A 24,561-nucleotide genomic window follows, 5' to 3' on the forward strand; every position below is an offset into this window, starting at 1 on the left:
GATGATGATCTTTCGGACAAGTCATGGAACCTGCACGAGCTAAAGGCAGTACGGGCATCCAGCACGCTGCCAAAGTTCATGGTCACCCTGAAGATCAACAACCGCGAGCTGGAATTGGAGGTCGACTCGGGAGCTGCTTGCTCAATCATTAGCGAAGCCACGTATCGTCGGTTGTGGCCCCGGAACCCTCCACGTTGAACAAGGACGGGCTGACCCTTCTTACTTGGTCAGGCGAGGGTTTACAAGTCCTTGGAACGGTGAACGTGCATGTCAGACATAAATCAAAAGACTACATCTTGCCATTGGTCGTCTCCCGCGGAACAGGCTGCAGTCTTCTGGGAAGAAACTGGTTTCAAGACCTCAAGATTCGAGTCAGTGGAATTCACCATCTAGACACCAAGGACAGCGTGGCGAATATTTTGAAGACTCATGAGGATGTTTTTGACGCCAACATCAGGGGGCATAGTGGTCCACCAGTAAACCTGGAACTAAAAGAGGGCGCTACTCCTCATTTCCTCAAATCACGACCCGTGCCGTTCGCACTACGTCCGACGGTAGAGGCCGAGTTGAATAGTCTCGAGAGCCAAGGTATTTTAGAACCAACACAGCATTCCGAGTGGGCTACACCTGTGGTGGTGGTCCGGAAGAAAGACGGGACCATTCGACTATACGGAGACCATCGAAGTACAGTAAACAAGGAGGCGAAAACAACCGTGTATCATATGCCAACAATTTCAGAAATCTTAACCAATTTGCAAGGAGGGTTGGTATTTTCTACTCTAGACCTCACGCAAGCGTATCAGCAGCTACGGTTGACAAGAGATACAGCTGATCTGTTAACCATTAACACTATAAGAGGCCTATACAGAGTCAAGAGAATGCCGTTTGGGATCGCCGCGGCATCAGCGATTTTCCAGCGATAGCGATTCATGGAAACAGTACTTGCTGGAATTCCGGGGATCGGGGTATATCTCGATGACGTCATCATCAGCGGTGCGACCGCAACCGAACACCTGACTCGACTGGACACAATACTGACGCGACTCGCTCAGGCTGGACTTCGACTCAAGAGATGTAAGTGTCGTTTTGCAGTTGAACGAGTAGAATACCTCGGCCACACCATTGATGCTGCTGGAATCATCATCATCATCATTTATTATTCCTTGAAGGCCCAGGGGGCATTACACAAGGGAGTGAACACTTAAAAAACAAACAAGTAACAAAACAATTTATCTACAAAAACACGCTGTAATCTAGTTATGGGTTAGAAAAAATAAGCTAATGGCTGCAGAAAATATCTTAGTATCAGATAAGGTAACAATTACGTCAGGCAGTGAGTTCCAGTCGTCAATGGCCAATGGTAAAGTAGACATTTGGTGAGTGACGGTTGACGATGAAATCGGACGGAGTTTACAAGAATGGTCGAGACGAGGGAAAATGCGGTAAGGGGGTGATAACAAACTTTGTCTGAGATGACTGTTGTAATAAAAGATCCGATGAAGAAGAGAAAGACGAGACACCCTGCGGCGGTGAGAAAGAGTGTCAAGGTTAGCTGATTGGCGAAGTCCTGATATGCTTGCGTATGGGGAATAGTCGGAATAAATAAAACGAAGGGCCCTGCTTTGAACGGATTCCAGGTTGTTAGTTAGGTATGCTTGCCACGGTGACCATATGGAAGAAGCGAATTCTAGTTTAGTTCTGACCAAGGTAGTATAAGCTAGTTGTTTTACGGGGTATGTAGCTTGTCTGAGGTTACGGCGAAGAAATCCGAGAGTGCGGTTAGCATCGGCGATGACAGTTGTTATATGAGTGGTCCATGACAGGTCAGATGTCAGATGAATTTCTAGATATTTATACGATGAACAAGCAGTTACTGGGATGCCAGAAAAGTGGTAAGAGGAGGATAGAACATGTGAACTGCGGGAAAAAGATAGCGATTTACATTTATTATAGTTTAAAGCCATTTGCCATTTATGACACCACTGAATTATAAGTTGGAGATCGTTTTGCAAGGTTAGCTGATCGTGGCGTGAATGAATGGGTCTATATATGACACAGTCATCGGCGAACAAACGTACTTCAGAAGTGATGCAATGATGGAGATCATTAATGTAGATTAAAAAAAGAAGGGGGCCAAGAACGCTTCCCTGAGGGACGCCAGACGTTACTGCGCTTGTGTTAGATTTTATATTGTTAATAGAAGTGTACTGTGTGCTATTAGTAAGGAATTCAGAAATCCAATTGACTACTGAGGGGTGAAGATTAATATTTCTTAGTTTCATTAAAAGACGTTGATGAGGAACCCTGTCAAATGCTTTGGAGAAGTCAATAAAGATGGCGTCAGTTTGAACGTTGGAATTGAAATTTGAGTAAACGTCAGTTAGAAATGCTGTTAGCTGAGTTTCGCATGAGTAGGACTTGCGAAATCCGTGCTGGAGCTTAAAAAGGAGGTTATGAGAGTCTAGGAAATTTATTATGTTAGAATAGAGAATGTGCTCCAAGAGTTTGCATGAAACGCTGGTGAGCGAGATGGGACGATAGTTGCTGATTAGTTGGCGATCGCCTGTTTTATGAACGGGTATGACGTTAGCAACTTTCCAGTCTGATGGTACTTCAGAGAGTTTAAGACATTGAGAGAATATGTTGCAGAGGAAAGTGGAAGAAATGTGTTTAGTGTTTATTAATACCTTAGAGTTAATTTGGTCATCTCCGGAGCTGGAGGACACCTTTAGTTGATCTATAGCCTTAAGTACTCCAGTACGGTAAATTACGATAGGATCCATGAGAGGGTGAATGGATTGGCACGAGTCGGGAATATTTAGTAAGTCCTCGTTAGTAAAGATGGAGCAGAAGAAATTGGTAATAGCAAGAGCGCCGTGTTTATCAGAAAGCGGAAGTCCGTCGTCATCTACAAATTGCAAAGGAAGTGAAAGTGCCGGATTGATTATTTTCCAAAACTTCTTTGGTTTCGTGGTTAGTTTGCTGGGGAGGTCGTAGAATACACCCGACAGATGAAAAACTGAAAGCCATCAAGGAAATGCCCGAGCCAACATGCCGAACAACGCTACAATCGTTTCTGGGACTGTTAGCCTTTTACGACCGGTTTTTGGCAAACCGGGCAACAATTGCAAAGGACCTCTATGCACTGCTGGAGAAGGACGTCCCTTGGACATGGCAAGAAAAGCATCGGCAAGCTTTTCGACAGTTAAAGCATGCCATCGCATAGCGAACTGTTCTCGCGCATTATGACGAGAACAAAAGCTGGATTGTGTCATGTGACGCATCACCCTACGGCGTGGGAGCGGTATTAGCTCAGCTCGATGCCGATGGCAACGAAGGTCCAATCGTTTTCACCTCGAGAACGCTCGGCAAAGCCGAAAAGAATTACTCACAGTTGGATCGTGAGGGGCTGGCAATTGTTTTCACCATGGACCGTTTTCATCGCTACGTCGCGGGACGTCACGTGACGATTACAACAGACCATCAACCGCTGTTGGGGATCATGGGCCAAAAATCTCCAGTACCAACTGTGCTTTCGCCACGGATGACACGCTGGTGTGTTAAGCTGACAGCCTACGATTATAATATGATCTACAGGACAGGAAAACAGAATCAAAACGGCGATGCCTTAAGCAGACTGCCATTGCCGGAAACTGACGATGAGCAACATCCTCCAGGAAATTTATTGATGTTGGAAGCGCTCACGAAACCTCCCATGACTGCAACAGAACTGGCGGACAACACAGCAAAGGATTCCATACTTGCTAAGGTGTTCCAAGCGGTCAAACATGGCAAAGTGAGAAAGCTGGACGGTGATCGTTTCGTCGCATACAAGCTCAAGGCAGCAGAATTGTCAATTCATCGTGGTTGTCTCATCTGGGGATCACGTACGCGTGGTAATTCCCGCGTCAAGGAGATCTGAGGCCATAGCGCTTCTACATGCGGGGCACCGGGGCATCGTTTCCATGAAATCATACGCTCGGAGCTACTTGTGGTGGCCTGGGATCGACAAAGAGATTGAACTCTGTGTAACTCAATGTGACACGTGCCAAGTGAACCAGAGAGCAGTACCAAAGGCCGAAAACCTAACCTGGGAAAGACCTACGACACCATGGGACACCATCCATCTAGATTTTGCCGGGCCAATCGAGGGGCAAGTCTACCTTATAATTGTTGACGCGCATACCAAATGGCTAGAAGGTCGCGCAGTTCGGAATATGGCGTCATCTACGGTTATTTCGGAACTGCGAACCATGTTTGCAACCTTTGGCATACCACGGAAAGTAATGTCCGACAACGGGGCTGCCTTTGTATCGGAAGAAATTAAGAGCTTTTACTCCTCCAACGGCATTGCAGCTGTCACCAGCGCCCCTTATCACCCTGCAACTAACGGCCAAGCTGAACGAATGGTCCAGCAGTTAAAGAAGGCGTTGGCGAAGGGCGGAAAAGGCACGTTGGACTGTACGCTGGCACGCTTTTTATACAAGCAGCACACTACCGTACACACAGCGACGGGAAAAACTCCCGCGTGGATGCTGCTTGGCCGAGAGTTGCCGTCTCCGCTCGAGAGACTCCTCCACGGACCCAACTATGAACCCACGAGTTCGACAGTCCCGGAAGCATTTTTGGTGGGACAAGCAGTGTAAATTCGCAAGTTTCCAAGTGGACGCACATGGATGGCGGGTACCATCACTAGACACCTGGGCCCTCGGTCGTGAATGATCGACACCGATCAGGGGCAGACACGGCGACATATGGAACATATACGACCTAGAATTTCCACGCCACCGCGCAAAACGACTACTACACCTTCACCTGTGTGGGACTTGGCCATGGAGCCTTGCGAGGTCTCAATCACCCCTCAAGGGCCGGCTACGGCTCCTACACAACCTACGGGACCTTCATGTTCCACCCAGCCGATCATACGCACCAGCACTCGCGTGCGACGGCCGCCAGAAAGATTCGGGTTCTCGCCTCGGAAGAGCCAAACTAATTGTTTATTAAAAGTTTTTTCTCTCTCTCAGCCAAGTGAGGGGGAAGTGTCATGTATCAGCTGGTGGCCAAGAGATGGCGTCACCGGGCACACGCGCTTATCCCGCGCTTTTTAACACCACGGACCTGGGGCACGGGACGGGTGCTCGGGCATTGCAATTCCAGGCTCCATTAAAAGCACATCTGGGCCCGTTTGCTCGAAGAGCTAACCGCGGTTAGCGTTGGCCAAAGTCCCTAGTAGGTACCGAAAGTACCTAGTTGTACCTACATTGTACCTACTACGAAACTTTAATGGCTGGACATAAAACAAATCCGTCCTTTATTATTGGGCCACCTTGTGCTGAAAAAAATAAATCGTTATTTTTTTATGATACAACGTTTGCTTTATGGGAACCGTTTTCGGCTGAATCTAGTTGTAACTTGCAAGAAACGTTTGCTCAATTGAAAAGAAAAAGGATAGTTTCTTTTTTGCATCGAAATTCTTTCTTTCGAAGTGTGGAAGCGTAGACAAGACACCTAGTCAAAGTGCTTTGCAGTTTTCCGTTGTCGTGTTTTGCAAAAAGCAAGTGCGTCGACCGTCGCTTCCAGGTCTGGCAACGCCGTGCAGTTTCGCTTCGTTGCACGCAACGCGCGTTTCTCGTTTTCGGTTATCATCTGAGTTTTCCTGTCTGTATTCTGCCCTTCGACCGACCGACCCACCGACAAACCCTCCGACAGGCCACGGACTGACTGATAAGATTTGCGGGCCGATTTCCGACTTTGCTACCGGGCAGAATGTCCAACGCAAGGAATCGCCGACACAGAAGAGACCGCACGGACGCGCAGTACGCAGCGGCAATGATGAGGTGACAGTGTGTGCTGCGGGACCGCCTGAACCCCTTTGAGGATTTCGACGAGGATGGGCTGCAGCAACGGTTCCGATTTGGAAGAGCGGGCATAATGTTTCTCGCCGACACACTGCGTCCGGACTTGGAGCGCCGTACACGTCGTAGCCGCGCCCTCTCTGCGGAGCAGCAAGTGATCATCGCCGTGCAGTTCTACGCAACTGGGAACTTTCTGATCACTGCAGGCGACTACATCCGCGTGCATGTGTCAAGTGCTTCACGGGCTGTGAGGCAAGTCACCGTAGCGCTGGCTCGTCGAGACAAGACTTCATACGGTAAGGGTCCTTTTTTTTCCTTTTAATTGTAGTTTGCCAGCCGTATTGAAGTAAAGTAAATACACTAAAAATATATCTGAATTGCTGGTGATAGGGATGTTTTGTAGGTTGCCTTTTTATGGCAGTAATCTTCTACCTACTAGTAACTAGCCCTCCCCTCGCCCCCCCCCCTTATCAATAGAAAAAAAAATGATTACGGCCGTAAGCGTCCTACTTGCCCGATTGGAAAGGGCCCGGGCACGCCATTTTTCTGAGAAACCTCAGAAAGCGACCCGTTTGCACTTTTGGTAAGGACTTGCACCGAATCACAGTCACTTTATAGGTCTTGGTAACTGAACAAAAATAAAAAGGGATCCTATGAAAACATGCAAACTTCACTATTCAATAGGTGCTACTGAGGCACTTTACTGCTACCACATACTTGAAGGGCACAGCCAAAGTCCTTAGCATTCCTCATTAAAAAGGTATTCATAAGCATTGTAGCTGTAAGTTTACTATATGTGGTTTAATTGCTGAGGGGATCAACGACGCAGATGGCCTGACGCTGCGGAGGGGGCAGCCTTGCAGCACAAGTTCTACGACATGGCCGGCTTTCCTTTGGTCGTGGGTGCTGTTGACGGTACCCATGTCCGGATCCAGGCACCCCATGTGCACGAGGAGGCGTACGTCAACCGCCATGGATACCATTCCATCAACGTACAGGTGGTCGTTGACGCCTCTTCTTGGATTCGCAACGTGGTTGCAAGGTGGCCTGGAAGCACCCACGACTCTCGGATCTTCACGGAGAGCACCTTGGCAGTCAAGCTGGCCAGTGGAGAGTACGACGGCCTGCTGCTTGGTGACAGCGGCTACTCCTGTCAGCCATGGCTGATGACGCCATTCCTGTCGCCGTCATCAGCAGCCGAGGTCGCATACAATACGGCACACACGACGACAAGAAGCATTGTTGAACGGTAAATCTAGGCCATATATTGTGAAGGGCACAGAGATATTCATGCAAGACATTTCGAGACGACTAGCTGTCTTGACGTAATATGTGCAACACGTGCATGCTCCTTACGTCTATTGCTATTCTTTATGGCATAAAAATATTCATACAAATTTTTATATTAATCTAACGAAGCATAAGATACCGTGGTTTTATGTAAGCAAGATGAAAGTAGTATCCTGAGATTACGAATCAATACAACTTATAATAGCTGCCTAGGGTTCTGCGGTTTCAGTTTTTATTTTTCTGGAATCGGCATACTTTTTTCGGTTGTTATTGCGAGTATGAAATTTTCAGTTTTTATCGATGAATATTTTTAGTCGAAAGCTTACTGCCTTTTTCCGGTCGATATCTATTGACCAGTTACGTTTTTTTTTCAAGCAGGTTTGTCGAGAATGCAGTAGATTAGGTTCATATCTGAGTTATTCGTCAAGCGGCAACACTTGCGGACATGGCAAACGTAACCTTGGTTATACATGTGCTGTGACGACAAATTCTTAATCGCAAAATTTGCAAACGTAATTCTTGGCACGCTTCTTTGTTCTTCACATGTGGAGGACTATTAAAGCTGCTTTCCTCTAACCAGATAGCACCTTGAGAGAGGCTGTTTAAACAGCTTTGGTTTTTTTCTTATGCTCCCTACAATAGGAACAGAATGACATTCCATTCCTCCCAGAACAAAAGTAAGACCAAATGGCTTGACAAACAATGAAAACGCTCCAAATCCGCCCTCTAGACGACCACAGCAAACTTGATGGACAAAGGAACGCAAATTGCATCGATGACAAACCCAAATACTTCCTAAACTGTGCTTCCAACAGAATAGTTTGAAAGCACGGAGATAAGATAGTTGACTACTCGGTCACATGCTTCTATACTCTGTTTACTCGGTCACATGCACCTGTAATGGTCTAAAGTACTGACCATTTAGGTTTAAAATCAAACTTTCGAAACTTACCTCACCACACTTTATTGGGTTTTATCGCTTGAGACTGAAAATGCAGAAACTCAGTTATGTCTTAGGTCCCCAGGACTGGCAATAATGGGGAAAAGCACTAAACTCACCTCAGGTGCCAGTGCTACGCAAGACCCGGACAGAAGTTGATATTTTGTTAATTGGACAAAAAGAAGCATTAATGACAATGGAATTTTTTTCCTAGACACAGCAGTGGAAGTAACACTGTGCCTTGGCACTTTCATATGTCTACTTTTTGAAATGTCAGTTTCGGGCTGTTTAATGGAAACTAACTAAACGTGCTAGATATGTATGTACTCATATTGAGTGCACAAGTACAGCTAAGCTCGTGCGTGCTAAGATGCGTGTGATCCAAAAATAGCGGCACATCGGTGTAAGCCGCAAACAATTGTGTGTTGCTGACCGTCTTGACCGATTGGCCAAGAGTACATGCCTAGCATGACCTATTCTGCTCTCATCGATGGATTTAAGAGTAGTGCCAAGGCATGATTTTGGACAATGTTGAAGTTGAGCATGCAATAACAAGTTTCCACAAATAGTCTCTAGACACCATCTTACACGTCATTCACGACTGATGATGAGTCGCTGCAATCTCAAATGTTCAGGCAAATCTTGCTTGGGATTCCGTTGTGAAAGCGCCATAAGACCCTCTACCAAAACTTTTGCTGCATGCGTCCAGGAGCTTCCACTTGAGTCAGAAATGGCGGTGCGTGGACCACTAACTAATAGGAACACTAGCGGCACAATCAAAGGGTAGGAGTACTTGGATAAGGCGTTATATCAAGTGCTTTACGTCTTACATCTCCCAGACTTACAAGACGGATTCTTATTGATCAATGACAAAAGTAGATGGGTTGCGCTACCACGAACATCTATTCCTGGAGAGTGGAAGGGGAAAGGCTCAACAAGACAAGAGTCTGGCTCTCTTTCTCTTTTCACTCTGTCTCACAAGTAACATGTAGAATGAAATTTTGATGGTACTGTATTTGTTGCAGTATAAAGCTTGGTTACAAGTTAATTCTTACAGCGTTGGCAGCAATCAGGTAGCAAAAAATTCTAACATATTGGCCTGTGCATATGCAGGTGTTTGGTTGGAAGCATATCCACGAAACCATTTGAGGATAGCGCTTGAATAAAGCTGCACTTTCCTTGTTGCTTTCTATAAAATACATTGAACAGGCTAACCTCAGGTGACCCCGGATGTGAACGCAGTGTAAAAATAATTCGGAAGGAAAATAAAATGGTATGCATAATGCCCAGCTTTCGATATCCTGGAGCAATGGGCTGGAGCTTGGGCTGGAAAAATTAGGAGGTGTGATATCGGGCACGGCAGCCAATTTGCGATTCGAATTCAGCTGTAAATTTGTCCTTGTTGCGTGTCATCCTCTTGAGTATTTGCGTTCCACGCTGTTGTCCGATTTTGCTATTGGGTTTCTGGGAAGGAATAACATGTGGTTTTTATCCATGCGCTCTGTACAGGACAATCGGCCAACTCAAGCGGAGGTTCCATTGCCTTCACGCTGAGCTCCGAATGGCTCCAGAACGGTGCTGCGACATCATTGTCGCGTGCTGTGCCCTCCACAACCTGGCCAAGAGGTACCCCTGCAGGACACCCGTGGCCGCCATCCCCGCTGAGGTTCCCGTTGAGCCCGTAGCAGCCAACCGTGCTGAGAGCAACGAGGCCCGAGACTTTATTGTCAACCATTTCTTCGGCTAAGTGTAAGTGCCTGGATAGGTATCTTCTGGCTGTCCATTTCTAATGCAAGATGCTTTGTTATGATCGTGGCTATTGCTTTCACCTTTTGTTTATCAGGCTTTGCAGATAATTATAAGAAAATTATGTCAGACAGCTGTCTAACTAGATCAAATAATTGCTTGAAATAATATTTATTGTTTTGCTACTTAAACATCAATTGTATTTTTGGAAACTGCAACAGTTAGGGGCTCAACCGTGCTGCACAGTTAGCAAGAAGCCAACAGCTTTGAGATATTGATTATTTTTATTTTAAGCTTTTTTGTATGATCTAACTGGATGTAAGATTATCATAAGTTCTACCCAAAATAACCCATAAAGGAGTGTGACACATGTGACAATGCTGAAAGTGTGTTATCAACATGACAATGACATTCCAGCAATGCATATATCACTCTTGCACAGATCAATTTGGGTAGTGCTTGCAGATATCCCACATAGAGTTTCGAAATTTGGATGATAGAAATGTAAAGAATGATTGATGGACATCCCCTTATACCTGTTGCTTCCATAGCAGTACGTGTAAATTGCAGCATGAGCGAAGAAATAAGTAATGAAAAAAAATTTCTTACTTCCCGCATTATTGTTACAAAGCTCGAAATGTGTCATTTGAGGCACTTATAACTAGCTCGTTGGAAAGAGTGTGCTCGAAAAAAATCCCTGCCGAAGCTATTGGTCAAACGGGAGTGCAGTGCAATGTCCAACACTCCTGCAATCGCACGCTGCAGCTCAACTGCTTGTTACTGCTTTGGTCTCCTCCCCATCAACTCCTGCACTCTCGCAGAGCTACAAGCATAGGCACACACGGGCTCTCTTAAACTAATAGATTTTGAATTTGATTTTCGGAGTTCATAACAATGCACTTTTCAAACTTCTAACTAATGACACGAGGGATGCTTCTTCAAATTTGTGCACTTTTTCGCACTCTCTGGAGCTCTCTTTTTATACTGTCATTATTTTTTGTAATACATTTCCCACACCGACGGATGCTTTATGGGAAGTGCTGAAGTCAGCCCTATAACAGACTATGTGTGCACAGTTTATAATGAGGCAACTGAAGAAGACAGTTATTTTCCCATTCAATATCTACAAACTGATACTATTTAATGGGTACAGGAGCATGAATAGGAGAGTATAGTGAAACAATGTTCATTTGATACCAATTTCAAAGCTATCAGTACAAATTATATATACTACCCCATAGAATGTTCATTTTTCACTGCACACTCATGGTTACTAGCTCATAGGATTTACATAGTGTACGCTTCTGAGTGTTGAGTCATAACACCTTTCACAGGTTTTTCCAACCTGCAAAGCTTTTCTCTTATTTTTCACAAACCTCCTAGTGTTAGTTCATATTTTCTTCATCCTGGCTGGCATGATAACATCATTTGCAAAACATTTATTTTTAGTAGGGCATTGTCCAGAGAGGAGCTTTATTGTACATACTACACTCTCATTAATTCGAACTCCAGAAAGTCACATATTTTAGTTGGATATATATGATACTAGAGAACATTATGATTTGTTACATGGATAGCGATATATACAAAGCAGATTTTGACCAGTTTTCTCTACATAGCACAGTAGCTTGCTTATAGTTAATGCATAACTATAAGCAAGTACAGGCATAACACATTTGTGAAAGAACTGTGACTAAGTTTATTCATCCGGCAAAAAAGTCGTCAATTGTGGACTGTTTAGTCAGCACATAAGATCTCAAAACAAAATTTTCAATGCCAGCCAACGCAAGTAGCTCTTTACGGGACTTTTCCTTTGCAGACAGAAACTTCCGGAGCTGAGCGATGTGCTCAAAGGCCTCTGCGGCTGTGACAGTTCGTAGTGGGTCATCCATTTCTTCATCGTCATCTTCACTGTCACTGCTGCACTGTGCTGGCATTACTTTCCGTACTATGTCCTCTAATGAGTCATCATGACAAACACACACATCGTCGTCAAGACTAATATAGTTCGCCTGCACGGCGTTCACATTACGTGTTTCAAGGCCAGAAATCATGATGCCAGTGAGCTGTGCCTCGTCCTCGTTGTCGTCTTGGTCATCATTGCTAGTCTTGAAGCACATAATTTGAACGCCGTTTTCCGTTCATGTGTGCCGTTTTCGCTAATTCATAGTTTTTTGTTCTCGCGGCCCCGTTGACTGCGCTTCTTTCCGAGCACTGGTGCACTGCGGAGAAGCAACACTCGCAAAAGCAAGCTCCGCAGGTATTGCTTCTCTGCGGTGCACCGGTGCTCGGAAAGAAGCGCACTCAACAGGGCCGCGAGAGCAAAAAACTATGAATTAAGCGAAAACGCCATTCGAATTAAGTGGCTTATAAATACATAAAAAAGCTTAGCGGGACAACCAAAATTTTTAAACCTGTTTGAATTAACTGGAAGTACGAAATATCCGAGTTCGAATTATCGCGAGCCTACGTACAAGCAGCAAGTAGATTTCAGCTCCAAAAAACTGTTGTGTTGGATAACAGTGTATTTTTTTCTCGGTTGTATATCTATTCTGTGCGGACAAGTGATCACTTTGTGTTTTTATGTATGTGTGTTATTTCCCACCCCTCCTACAATAATGCCCTCGAGGCGATGAAGGTACTCTTTAAATAAAATAAATAAATAAATAAATAAATATATAAATACTTAAAGAACAAGGTAAGTGGTGACGATTCAAAGTAATAAGAGTTGCAGACCCGGGGCCCCAAAAGGTGACACACGCAACAAAATGATGTAGTGTTGTGTTTGATCCCTTTTTCTGTTCCTGAGTTTCGGGATATTCTTAGTATGAACTTTTTCGTAAATAAGCAGCACACAGTCGATAGGTCGCAGGAGCATATCCAGGCAGAAAAAGCCTTTATCTTAAAAGCAGAAGGAATATTTGCAGATGCAAGTCAGAAAGTGTCTGTGGTCCACTCATCGATTACTCGAACATTTTCTTAAAACACAGAAACTCGACCTTGGTCTTCTGCCGGGAGGCTAATCGTCTTGGCGACCTCCTCTCTTGAGCTGTGACGGGGAGCCGCGTTATAAAAGGGAAACATGTGAAGGGATATAGGAAAGAAGGAATTATACATCTGCCTTTGAGCTTAACCCATATTTTTATTCTAAGTATCCATGTAAATTATGTGCCACCTTTGGGGCGTCGAAAGCCTGGGTGCCATACTGCCAGTATGATATTCTGTTGCTTACTTAACCACAGCGTAAAATATTGCGATCAGAACAACCACGCTGGTCTAGTGTAGGGATAGTCAACGACATGGAAAAGATTGTGTGCAAGCTTCCCTTGTAGATAGCATGCATAAAATAAATGAAGTGTCAAACATACCGTGTTTGCACGATTCTAACGTGCCCCCGATACTTACATGCAGGCAATTTTAGCTCCCAGATATCGAAAAATTGAATTGCTGCCGATTCTACCGCGCAGGTAAAGTAATGCACATTGAACACCCATAAGTGCAGCTCTTAGGCGCTCGTTTCCGGCTTGAGCAGCGTCGCCGTTGCCGTCGTCGTAACCGCCGGTGCATGATGGGTAAATTTCTCCGCTAAATCTAGCGAAAAAGTTTCCCCGCTAAATCTAGCGGAAAAAATTCCCCGCTAAATCTAGCGGAAAAATTTGTCCGCTAAACCTAGCGGAAAAATTTCTCTGCGGGGTCACGTGACCTGGGGGTCACGTGACCCCCCCCCGAGGTCACGTGACCCCCCTCCCCCTCAGTACCCTTCACTACTCCTCCTCAAGAGCTGCGCTCTAATTCGGCGTTACAGAGTTGTAAACGGCCTTCACTTTTTTTTTTTCATACAACACTTCGCGAGCTCATTGGGTCGCTGGGATTGCGAGGCTACGCAGTGTCGCTCCGTGGTTATCCTTTCCCGTCAGTGTGATGACATAAAGGCGAAAGAACGCGCGATACGGATACCAAAATATCTAATGTAAACAAACGGTCACAAAGGCTATTGGGCTAGCTGCCTTGCGTTTTTTTTTTTTTTGAGTTTTGGTTTCAATTGTAAGTGCATCTAATTTTAGGCACCCATTTTTGCAAAAAAAATGTGAGCGTTATAATCGTGCAAACAAGTATGTAGGTGAGAAAAAACGCAAAATATGTATACAACACAGCGACAAACAATGCAAGTAGCTCATTACATGAGTTAATCTTGTCCTAATTGTCTTTTTATCAGTTCAATTTGCAGCTGTGCTCGGGTGGTTTCAAGTCTAATGAGTTCTCTTTGCTCCCTGAGCACTTCCTCCCCTATAGCATAGAAACTCCGTGCAGCATCTGCTGCAGCGAGGGTTGCGTTTGCAGCCTGTATGGCCCCATTTGTGTACTTTCTCTCAAGGAGTATATTCTGATGCTCCAGATCCTGCTGTCGCTCGGCCCTTCTCTGGTACTGCTGTGCAGCCTCACGGGTCCAGCGCTGGTTGTGCTGCACAACAGGAGAGGCCAGTGCTCTCTGTGCTGCGTTATCTTCAACTGTACTGCTGCCAGATGACGAGGGTGGCGGCGTCGTCACCCTTCCCGTGCAGCTGCTGTAGTGACACGCATGACCAGGAAATTGTTTGAGGTTAAAGGAATACTACAACAAAATTTCGGGTTTCATTTTTTGGTCTATATGTGTTCGAAGGAGCAGTATCACATCGAACACAACAATATCTTGTTAAAAAAGTCACGAAAAGGAATTTTAAAACGAATTAAGCGATTGGCAAAGAGCACCAGGTGGATGTCGCTAACGCCTCGTTTGTAATGCCAGTCTAAGAACCTTGACAGCTAGTGACGGTAACTGTCTCGCCTCCGGCTACCACAATAGAAGAGGGGAAGGAGGAACTCTCCTCTTCCAAAGAATCCTTTTTGTATGTCCCAGAAGTTGCTATTGTCCCCCTACAAGATTATAAAAGATTAACCTTTCACTCAAAATTCGTACAAAAGCAGCCGCTTTGGTGGCTGGAACGACTAGGCCATCCTCTCGACGTCAGCCTCGTCGCAGCTTTGCTCGTCCCGAGACGAACTACGTCACGATTGCGTTGGGTGTCACATGCTCTCCGCTGGCTGTTCTCCGAGCGCTTGTCAGGGTGGGCCGTTTGTAACGAAAACTATAGCCACCAGGTTCAAAATACAAACGTGCGATTGTCATTTAGGGATACAGTGGATCATATTCAACTTATTTTTGAACACGACGGGTATATTTTTAATTTCGTTGAGGTATCCCTTTAACGCATAAGCCTTTACAACGATTATCAGCAAACTTAAAAACCCAAGTCACTGACTGGCTGTGGATGGCAGCCCGAGGTACAATATTGTCCTGCATAAAGTTAATGCTCGGGACGTGTTCCGAGCATGCGCAGTGAGAAAAATGGCAGCTCACAGAGGGCTATTGTTGGGCAGGAGTGAACTTGTAAATTTCAGCATAACTTAGCAAACTGCAAGGGCTACAGCTCCAGAGAGCTGCTCAGAGCATTGAAGCAAAGGATTGTGACTAGACACCATACTCGTGCACGTACGTCCTCCGTGACATGATTCTCTCCGTCCTCTATCTCTCCAAGTGATGCATGAGGGCTGCAGTGCATGACATTTTTGACGTCACCCTGGATCAGGGTACATATATGTGTGGGAGAACTGAGTGCAACGTGCGGCAACCTTAATCCAGATGTGACAGTAACACCGTCATAATTTTACCACATATGTTGGTGGTACAACAGACTGGAGTGCCTAACCCCACAACTTCGTTTCATTGGCGGTTGGTAGAGTCGCCATATAGACATTTGTACAAGATTTAAAACAAGTAGATGTGGCACACTCACACCAGCCGTCATATGTGATTATTGTGTACCCAAGCACTGTCCGGCTAACTGGGACATTGATACTTTTTCAGATTTTGTTGGCACAGATCAGCATCGAATAAGTCATTGGTGCATTCTCAACTTAATCTCATAAGCGTTACCAAAAAAGAATGGATTTTTGCTACGTTAGCAGGCATGTACGAAGATCATGCAGAAACATTTCCACTGACAGTGGAAAAATTTGGGTATTGAGTGACCTGACTTTGAAGAAAATAGGTGATCTCAACTTGAGAGAAAGACTACCATAGCTTTGTTGATTATGATGTAAATATTTCTTTGTAATTTTGTGGTACAAATAGTTTCAAACTGTGAGTTTTACTGCATTTACCTTAATAAATGGTTTCATTGGCACTTTTTCAGCAGTGCAGAAATGGCTAAATATGTGAAGGTGGTGTCCTTGTGCTGTGTTCTGTTCTCTACTGGACAGGTTTTGACTCGTGCTCCTAATATTGTCGTTTTGCTTCATGAAGTTGGTCTCTATGTAAGGGCACGCAGCAGTAGTGTTATGCAACTGACATGTCCACTTTGAGATGGAAAACCAATATATTCTTTTATGACAATCCAAACTGTTCCCTATGCTCATCAATGTTTTCTAGGAGCATGCCAACAATTGGTGACTTTTGATATGCCTTGTGTCTGTGCTCAGTTTCATACCTATCATCAGTGACAGCAGAACATCCCTATCATCAGTTTCATAACTATCATCTTGTGGAAGTACTCATAATGTGACCAGCAGAACAGAAAAAGAATGCACCTTCAGCGCGTGCTCATTCTCTTCTGCTGCTTGTGCATCCTTGTGCTGTCAGGGCTAGTAAGCTGTAACTGGGTGCAGAGCTCCCACTGTACTATCGCTCCATTGTCACAGTCTACATACAGTGTGCAACGATATCAAACTTGTAGGCGTAAGGGTGGGCCATTCAATTAGCACAAGTAAGGTGATTGACGAAGCCACGTGCTCATACCTACAACTTTAGTATTGTAATGTATAAAGTATCAACAGGAGCATAGCATACACAGCATCGCCTATAAAGTGTTACCTACTTTTCGGTGTCACCGATGATGACGTCAATCCCACAGATCGTCGGGGAATCGTCCCCGATCACATTTAAAACAGTCTCGACAAGTGGTGTCAGCTGATGGGGGTCGGGACCAGCACCTATGAATTGAAGTACACTTATTTTGTTTACTAGGATGTAAGCACAATTAAAGGTGGGGGAGAGGAGACAGGGTGTTCATTATTCAACATAGTATCAATGTGCGAATGAACAGAAAACGCGTAAACATGTAATTGCCAATAATGATAAGATTGTTTTCTTACCTTCGTTTTTTTTTTTTTACCCTCAGGTTCCTATTATCCGGTCTCGGGTAATATGTGATGTTGGGCAATTTATTTCTTTTTTTTTTTTGTTTGACAGCAAACTCACTGTTGCCAGCTACCGGCTAGCCTGGCCCACTCTGTGCCTGAATCGGTTGCGTCGGAAGTGTTTGAAACGTGGAGGGGCGACGGGGCCTCTGAGCTTAACCCCGCCCCCTTTTGCAGCATTGTTTACCGCAGCTGTCTGAAATTTCAAGGGGGGGGGGGGGGGGGGAAGGGGAAGGGGGTCTGAAGCCCCCCTGCCCTTGTTCCCACGCTACTTGCCTGCATACATTTTTCTTCTGTGTTTAGTTGAACAATAGTGTCTACATTGTTTACAGTGCTAAAGACAATGTTTTTGGCAAGCAAAATTTGGACATTAATTTTGAGAAATTACGCAGGCCCACTGCATGGAACAGGATCCAAGGTGCTTTGGGGCTATTTCTGTGTTAGTGCCACTGTGTTGAAACTTGTGCGAGTAAGAGCTAATTAATCTTTGGGCTTGCTTTCTCATGATATTGAGCGAGATGTTAGTTGTCGCGCATTGAATGGGGTCTTCGGTTGAGATATTTGCCCCAAAAATTTGAGGGGCTAATATATCACTCTCTAATAAATTTGTACAGTGCACCCAAAGTTTCCAATAAAGGTTTTACAAATATCGCCCTTTTTTCTGTTTTTGTAGCGCAAATATTGGAACTTACCTGTCCGTTGGTCATGTTCTTTGTACAATCTGTACAAAGTTCGGCACTTTTTAAGTAATTTTCTCCATGCTTCTTGAAGTTGTTTCACCGAACGCGGAACTTGGTGGCGGCGGGTCATGGAATTGGCGACTTGGTCCCAGGCGCGTCTTTTGGTTTTAGTAGTCACGGTAGGGCCGAATTTTCCCAGGATTTGGTATTTTCGAGCCTCAACTTCCCGGACTAATTCCAATTTTTCATCTAGGGTCCAATTCTTTTGACGCAGCGGCGCGGTCCCCTTTGAGGTAGTCGCTCGGTTCATTTTCGTTTGCAGAAGGAGCATGATCGTCTGCTACCTTGGTTTGTTTATCTACACAATTGCAACATTATTCCTGCTAACCGTAAAATATTTTTTCAGAAGCAACGCAAAATAACAAACAAGTGCATTTCCAACAACTTCAGTATTGTTTATTTCTCGGTTCTACAACTTTCGCAGACGGCACAACGGAGTTGATTCGGAAAAACTGCATGTACCGGCTTTCTTGGAGGGCGAGTGAATTGAACGATCGGCAGGTCACTGGTCTTTTATGGACAACTTAGCATTTCACTAAACCCAGAGAAAGTTCTGCTACTCATCACTGCTAAAATCCATTGGACCGTTGAGCCTCTGTCCGCCGTTTATCTGCAGAACGGTTGATGCTGCAGCTGCAGTCGCACTGTAAGCAGAATACGAGGATTTTGTACAAAATGGACACCCTGAACAGAAATTTTCCCGGCGTGACTACTTTCAATAAACCGCAATCGCTACTCAAAAGGCAACTCTCCGTAATGCTTCCTTTCAATAAACGTATTCTGATCCTGCTCCTGCTTGAAGTTAGTTTCACAGCGCTCAACATAACGTGAGTATGAGGCTGGCCTCATCACAACCCTATCGCGAAATGTTTTGGTGCTCACCGTAAAACGCTTGTCGTACTCGGCTATCGTGTTCCTTGGAACGCATCCCACATTTCGGCGCTGCGATGCATGATTCTTGCCGTGCTTCAATGAAGCCGATGCGAAGCTTCGACAGTCGGCGACTCCGGGCCACTGTACTTCTACAAATCGGTGACTCTGAGCCACTGTTTGTCGACGGGCTGCTGCCGTCGACTTCAGTCGCAGTCCCCTCGAAATGTCAGTTTCTTTAAGGCGCACGTAGGATACTTGTACACTCTTAACTTAGAACACGGAACCTAAATCATCGCTCTGAAGACAAACACCAATGCGATCGCGACCGCGGAAACTGCGTACGCCGCAGCCATTTTGTCGAACGACGTGACGGGGCAATGCGTAGCTCCCCGTATCCCTACCGAGCCAGTCACGTGACTAAAAAATCCCTCTCCTAGGTACTGCGGCTAACTTTAGCCGCGGTTAGCTGTTCGAGCAAACGGGCCCTGGTGTGCCTAAAGCCACTGAATGAGCAACAAAAGAGCCAGTAAAGGCCTGTTCACACATGAAGCGGAGCGCTACAAGCAGAGCTCTTACCTCGCGCTAAGCGCGTGCTGACGGGAGCGTTCCCCACCTTTGTATCGCACCGTCGAAACTGTTGCTCATGGCACACGATAAGTAGCTGACGCCACGTGAGCAGCGCTACATCAGCACTTCGCTCCATGTGAGAACCGGCCTTAAATGAGCTGCGCTTAAAGTATCGGCCTTCCGTTCCCCGACATTGTTGTGGGCGCTGCCATTTTGGCTACATGCATCAAGACTCAAAAGTACGATTTTTTCAGCATTAGATTTGGCGTTAAGAAGCTCATGGAATATTACTTTTCTTTCTCGCGAACTGTTTAAACATTTGTGGAGGGCAAAAAAGCGTTTCCTATGATTTCAGATAAATCTTAAGATAACTGGCAACCACGATTTTAAGCCACACTATGGCCAAGTGTCGTTACTGTGAAACGTAGCTTATTTAGTGGCACTAAGCTGCACTCAGAGTATCAGCACTCCGTTCCCTGATCTGCTACTGGGTGACGCCACCTTAATGGTTATTTCAGGGCAGGCGAAACTGTCGATTGACACAATTCAAATATGCGACTTCCTCGGCTTTAGATACGGTCTGCAAAGGAAAACTGCAAAGGAAAAAAACGTATTTTTTTTTACATCCTAATTGTGACAAGCATGTCACAAAACAATTTTCCCGCCAAAAACAATATTTTTTTACAGCAATATTTATTCCGGAATAGTGATTTTAGTTTGCGGCTATTTCGCCCGTTTTAAATCCCGCGCCACAAAGTTGGTAGTATACGTCACGGAAAACCGCAGAGTGACGTATAACAGCCACTCTGCGCGCGTCGAAAGAGCGGGAGTGTCAAATGTGGAGAAGTTGTGACACCGACTAAATTGCGTCCTGTGGCGTAGATATTGCTAGAAGAAATTTGTTTTTTCGCGGAAGATTTGTTTTGTGACATGCGTGTGCCAATTAGGCTGTTTAAATAAACACTTTTCTTTCTTTGCAGTTACCCTTTAAGAAGCTGAGGTGGTATTGCTTTGTTCTGCCGCAAACTCTTTTTACATTTTTGGAGGACGGAAAAGCGTTTCCTGCAGGCACGTAACCAGGATTTTGTTGGGGGGGGGGGGGGGGGGCCGCAAATTACAAAATGCTGTATGAGGGGGAGGGGGGAGAGAAGGTCAAAGCAAAATGGAAGATTTAGGGGGGGGGCGGGCCCCATGGGCCTCCCCCCTGGCTACGTGCCTGGTTTCCTGTGATTTCAGATAAAGCTTCTGATAACTGGCAACAATGATCTTAAGAACGAAGACGGCCGAAGTATCGTTACTTAGGGCCGGTTGCACCAACGCCGCTTACCTTAACCCAAAGCGGCGCTTTCCTAAGCCGGCTTAGCGCCCTAAACCGAGCTTAGGTAAGCACGGGTTTAAATTCCGGTTGCACCAACGTTAAGCCGGCTTTACAGACGCGCCCCTAGCAAAACGCTGGATTTGCGTAGGGAATCTAGGGACAAACAGAGCAAACTAGGGAACGCTCAGAGCCACGAATACGATTGGCGGAGAGGAATCACGTGATGTAAACAAAAAGAAAAAAAGAAAAACTGCCGTAGTAGTCGTCGTCGGCGTCTGCTTTTCGCTGTATTTCTTCGGTGAGTAACAAATTAAAGGCCTCCAAATTCAATCATTTTTTCGTTTAACTTTCAATAACAGAAGTCAAAGCTTCAAATAAACACGAATGCTCTTTACATCTTTGATTGTGTGTTTAATATCGGTTGATAACAGGATATTTTGACAGTGGTAGTAGTTTTCGTGCTCACATTTTGAGGCGAAGGAGCCATCGGGGGCCCCAAACCTCACCGAACGCGAGAAGGACACTCTACTCGCTACATCGCTGAAGACAAAACATCATGGATATAAGTAGGCAGGTAAAATGACTACTAAAACCAAGTCAAGCCTGAGACCGATGAAGTTCAAAACAGTGACGAACTAGCCACGGCAGCTGCGAAAATGCCCGGAAATCTTCGAATAGAAGTCGTCGAGAGGTCAGGTCAAGAGTCCTTGCATCGACGGTACTCGTTGCTATCAGCAAGGTGACAGAACTGTACTGTACCGTCGTTGAACATCCGCTGCAGCCTCAAACGGACTTCAGTTTCACACTGTCGAGTTCAGAAAAAAAAAACAAAAAAACTATCACTAGTACATCACATCGCGCCGATAAGAACGGTCGTCTCTTCGCATCACCTGCCCCAGCCTGCCCCGATACAGCAATGAACGAATCTAACATAGTAGTCGTTACGATTTGCCGTCACCACGAATGAAAGATATAAAGCAAAATATTCCTAAAAAATCGCGATCACCAAAAAAGTTACGGAGGACACAACAAGGCGCAACTTTCAACTGAATTTTACTGAAAACGTGTTCCGGTATATAGTCTCAACCATCGTCACAATGACAACAAACGACAAAAGTAAAGGGAAAACACCATCACAGAGCACAACTCGGAAACAACAGTATCTCGTTCTCGGGAAACGAATGAAAGATATAAAGCAAAGTATATAAAAAAAAATGCGATCACCAAAAAAGTTACAGTTATGGAACGATACAGTTTTCTGAAGCCAAGATTCTACTCGAGAGATAAGGAAAATTCGCTGAAGATCGTCTCAAAACTCAGAAAACGAAAGAAATTGAATTTTCGCTGTTTTATTACTTAAAAGCGTCGCAATCTAATGCAAACGGCAGAGCTGTCGACAATCAGCTGATCGCCGAGATCATGTACTGCCACTATTCAACGCGCTGATCAGATTGAAGGATACGCGCTGCAAGTGTAAATAAACAAGGTGGTAAATAACAATACGTTACAGCTATGCGAAAATTAGTAAGTACATACGAATAAGCTCGTTGACAGAAGAACCAACGGGAATACAGACGTGAGCCCCACAGCTCCGTACGTTTCTCGGTTAGGGCTAACACGCCCTGAAAGTGGAGAGCCAACTTGAAAACAGGGGTCGATAAACACTTCACGCGACAATATTTTGCATCCTTGTCACAATCGAAAGTCATTTTGTCGAGACTTTCACGCTGATGTAGCCTAAAACACTTTGCACAACCAATTTCGTCCACCGCGTCGACCGTGACAAACCAGCCGCCATGTTTTTAATCCAGGATTAAGAAACAACCAGAAGCAAAGCGCCCAATGTTGGGCGCTTAAGTTAAGCGTAGTTTAGTGCTAGGTTTAGCGATAAGCGAGTTTGGTGCAACCGAACGAAACCGAAACTAAGCTTAAGTTCCCGGCTAAGCTCCGCTTTGCGTTAAGCGACGTTGGTGCAACCGGCCCTCAGAAGCGTAACTTATTTAGTGGCTCTATACTCCGTTTCACCTTATGTTGTACCGCACCGAAGGCTAGAAGCGCGAGCTCATAGCGTTGGCAGCTGCCCTTCGTGCACGAGAGCTTGTGCCGCCGAGATGTGCCCTAGAGCAACGAGCTCGCGCTTGTAGCCTTTCCTGCGGTACAACACAAGGTGAAACAGAGTATTGGCGACGTGAGCGATCGAAAGCATCGCTGTGGTCGGCCCACCACAATTGGCCGAATGCTGACTATGACGTCGACAAAGGATGTCTCATCGACGGAAATAAGAGGAATGTAAGAACTTAAATTTTGAGGGTGTTGGCAGTGTCGCTTTGAGATCGCTATGATTTCAGGCTTCCACCATGCTCATTAAAAACACCCTCGAACTTGTTATTCAGAACGTAATGACGTCACGAAAGGTAACCGAACGAGGGCGCCACCGAAACATCTCGCCGCTAATAGTAACGCCCGAGGTGGAATTCACTGGCGGCCGTAGTTTAGTCCGTTCCTACTCAGCGTGAGCTTACACTTTGCTCTTCTGCCACATGTATGGCACACCACAAAGGTTGTTGTTCTCAGGATATAAGAGCGAAGAGGGGGGGGGGGGGGAGGGGAGGGTATAGCACCTTTAAGGGGGGGGGGGGGGGAGAGGGGTCTCAAAACCTGCGCTGAGCCTGCGTTTATCGTCGCCAACTCGCATTTTGGCCGGTAGCTTTATGAACGGGTAGTCATATTTGCTAGAGATGTCGGATATCTACGAAGCAGATATGTGAATCAAACGTAGTATCTTGCCTGACAGATAGAAGCATCTTTTGGTGCTAGGTCAGTCGTACGTTTGACGATACCGCGGTACGAACTATACGTTTCACGATGGTCATGCGGATTGTCACAAGGGTTGCCCTCATGCTCGAGCCGGTAGTTTCAGTGTCGCCATAGACCCCGAAACAAAACATTGAGATAATGTATCTACAAAACTACACGAGACTTCGAGAGAAAAAAAAAATGACACCTTGTAATATAAGGACACTTTCTTCAATAACAACAGTTGTAACCTTGAGAATCGGGGAAAGCTACTGACGTTACCCTTTAATGATGCCGTAGCTTTGGATATTGCGTAAGGCGTCTACCGGAGGCCACGTCGGGTCACAGATACGACAGCAGTTTTTCGTCTGAATGCGGCTGAAGACTCGCGTCCAATCAGTGATAACACGAGCGCTGCTTCAGCTTTCGGTTGGCACTCGTGTTCGATCGGTAAGGACGCGAGTTCCAACCAAGCTCTGACGTATCCCTTGTGTTATGGTCTTCCGTAACCGGAGTGCGCAAACCTGAGACTGTTAGGTGGCACCCTTTAACACATTATATGTTTAAATAAATTCAAAAAAGGGTCATATAAGTTTGCATTTTAAGGCTTATCCGACCTAGTGTCAGTCCGCCTGATCGAAAACAGGAGTATTCTTCCGAGTGCTCCAATGTTGCCATGGAGCCCATTATTACGGAGGCTACGGTTCAACCCAACTTTTTTTATATGCGAAAGTATTAATTTTCCCACGGAGCGAACCAGCGTTATCAGCGTTTGAAGCCGCTCCAAACTGCACCTAAATCCCCCTGTCCTATGGATCGAAGCATGTAGTCTGTAGCAGCGAACTGGTGAATAAATTCCCATTGGCTGGCGCGCATCATAGCTTGAAGAAACGCCACCCCAGAGAAAAGCCCTCTCCATGGCGCTGCGGCCCGCGCGCCGCGCGCCGGTAGAAACCAGAGCGGAGCGCGCTCGGCCGCCATTCTCTTCTCTCGGGTCAAGCGTCAGGCGTGGTAACACCTCCTAGAGGAGAATGTCGTAGCGCTCTTCTCGTGACGTCGCGAAAGAAGGCCATCGGGGGCCCGTGTCGAAGCGAGGGCAACGCGGATAAATCGACCGTCGTAACGCGCTTTTAAGCACATACGCGTGTCTTGTTAGTTAAAATGAAAGCTGCACATAGCAACGGGTCTAGAAAACATTTT

At 45.6% G+C, this 24,561-nt stretch overlaps 1 long non-coding RNA gene across 1 annotated transcript; it reads left to right on the top strand.

The window, feature by feature from the left end:
• The first annotated feature begins 7,015 nt into the window (after positions 1-7,015).
• On the top strand, positions 7,016-14,316 carry LOC120850567. The gene is made up of 3 exons (XR_005718173.2): positions 7,016-7,104; positions 9,595-9,834; positions 14,228-14,316. It is a non-coding gene; the product is annotated as an uncharacterized LOC120850567 (long non-coding RNA).
• Positions 14,317-24,561: the final 10,245 nt, after the last annotated feature.

Source organism: Ixodes scapularis, unplaced genomic scaffold (genome assembly GCF_016920785.2).
Source record: "Ixodes scapularis isolate PalLabHiFi unplaced genomic scaffold, ASM1692078v2 ptg000518l_1___fragment_2___debris__unscaffolded, whole genome shotgun sequence".
Taxonomy (NCBI): domain Eukaryota; kingdom Metazoa; phylum Arthropoda; class Arachnida; order Ixodida; family Ixodidae; genus Ixodes; species Ixodes scapularis.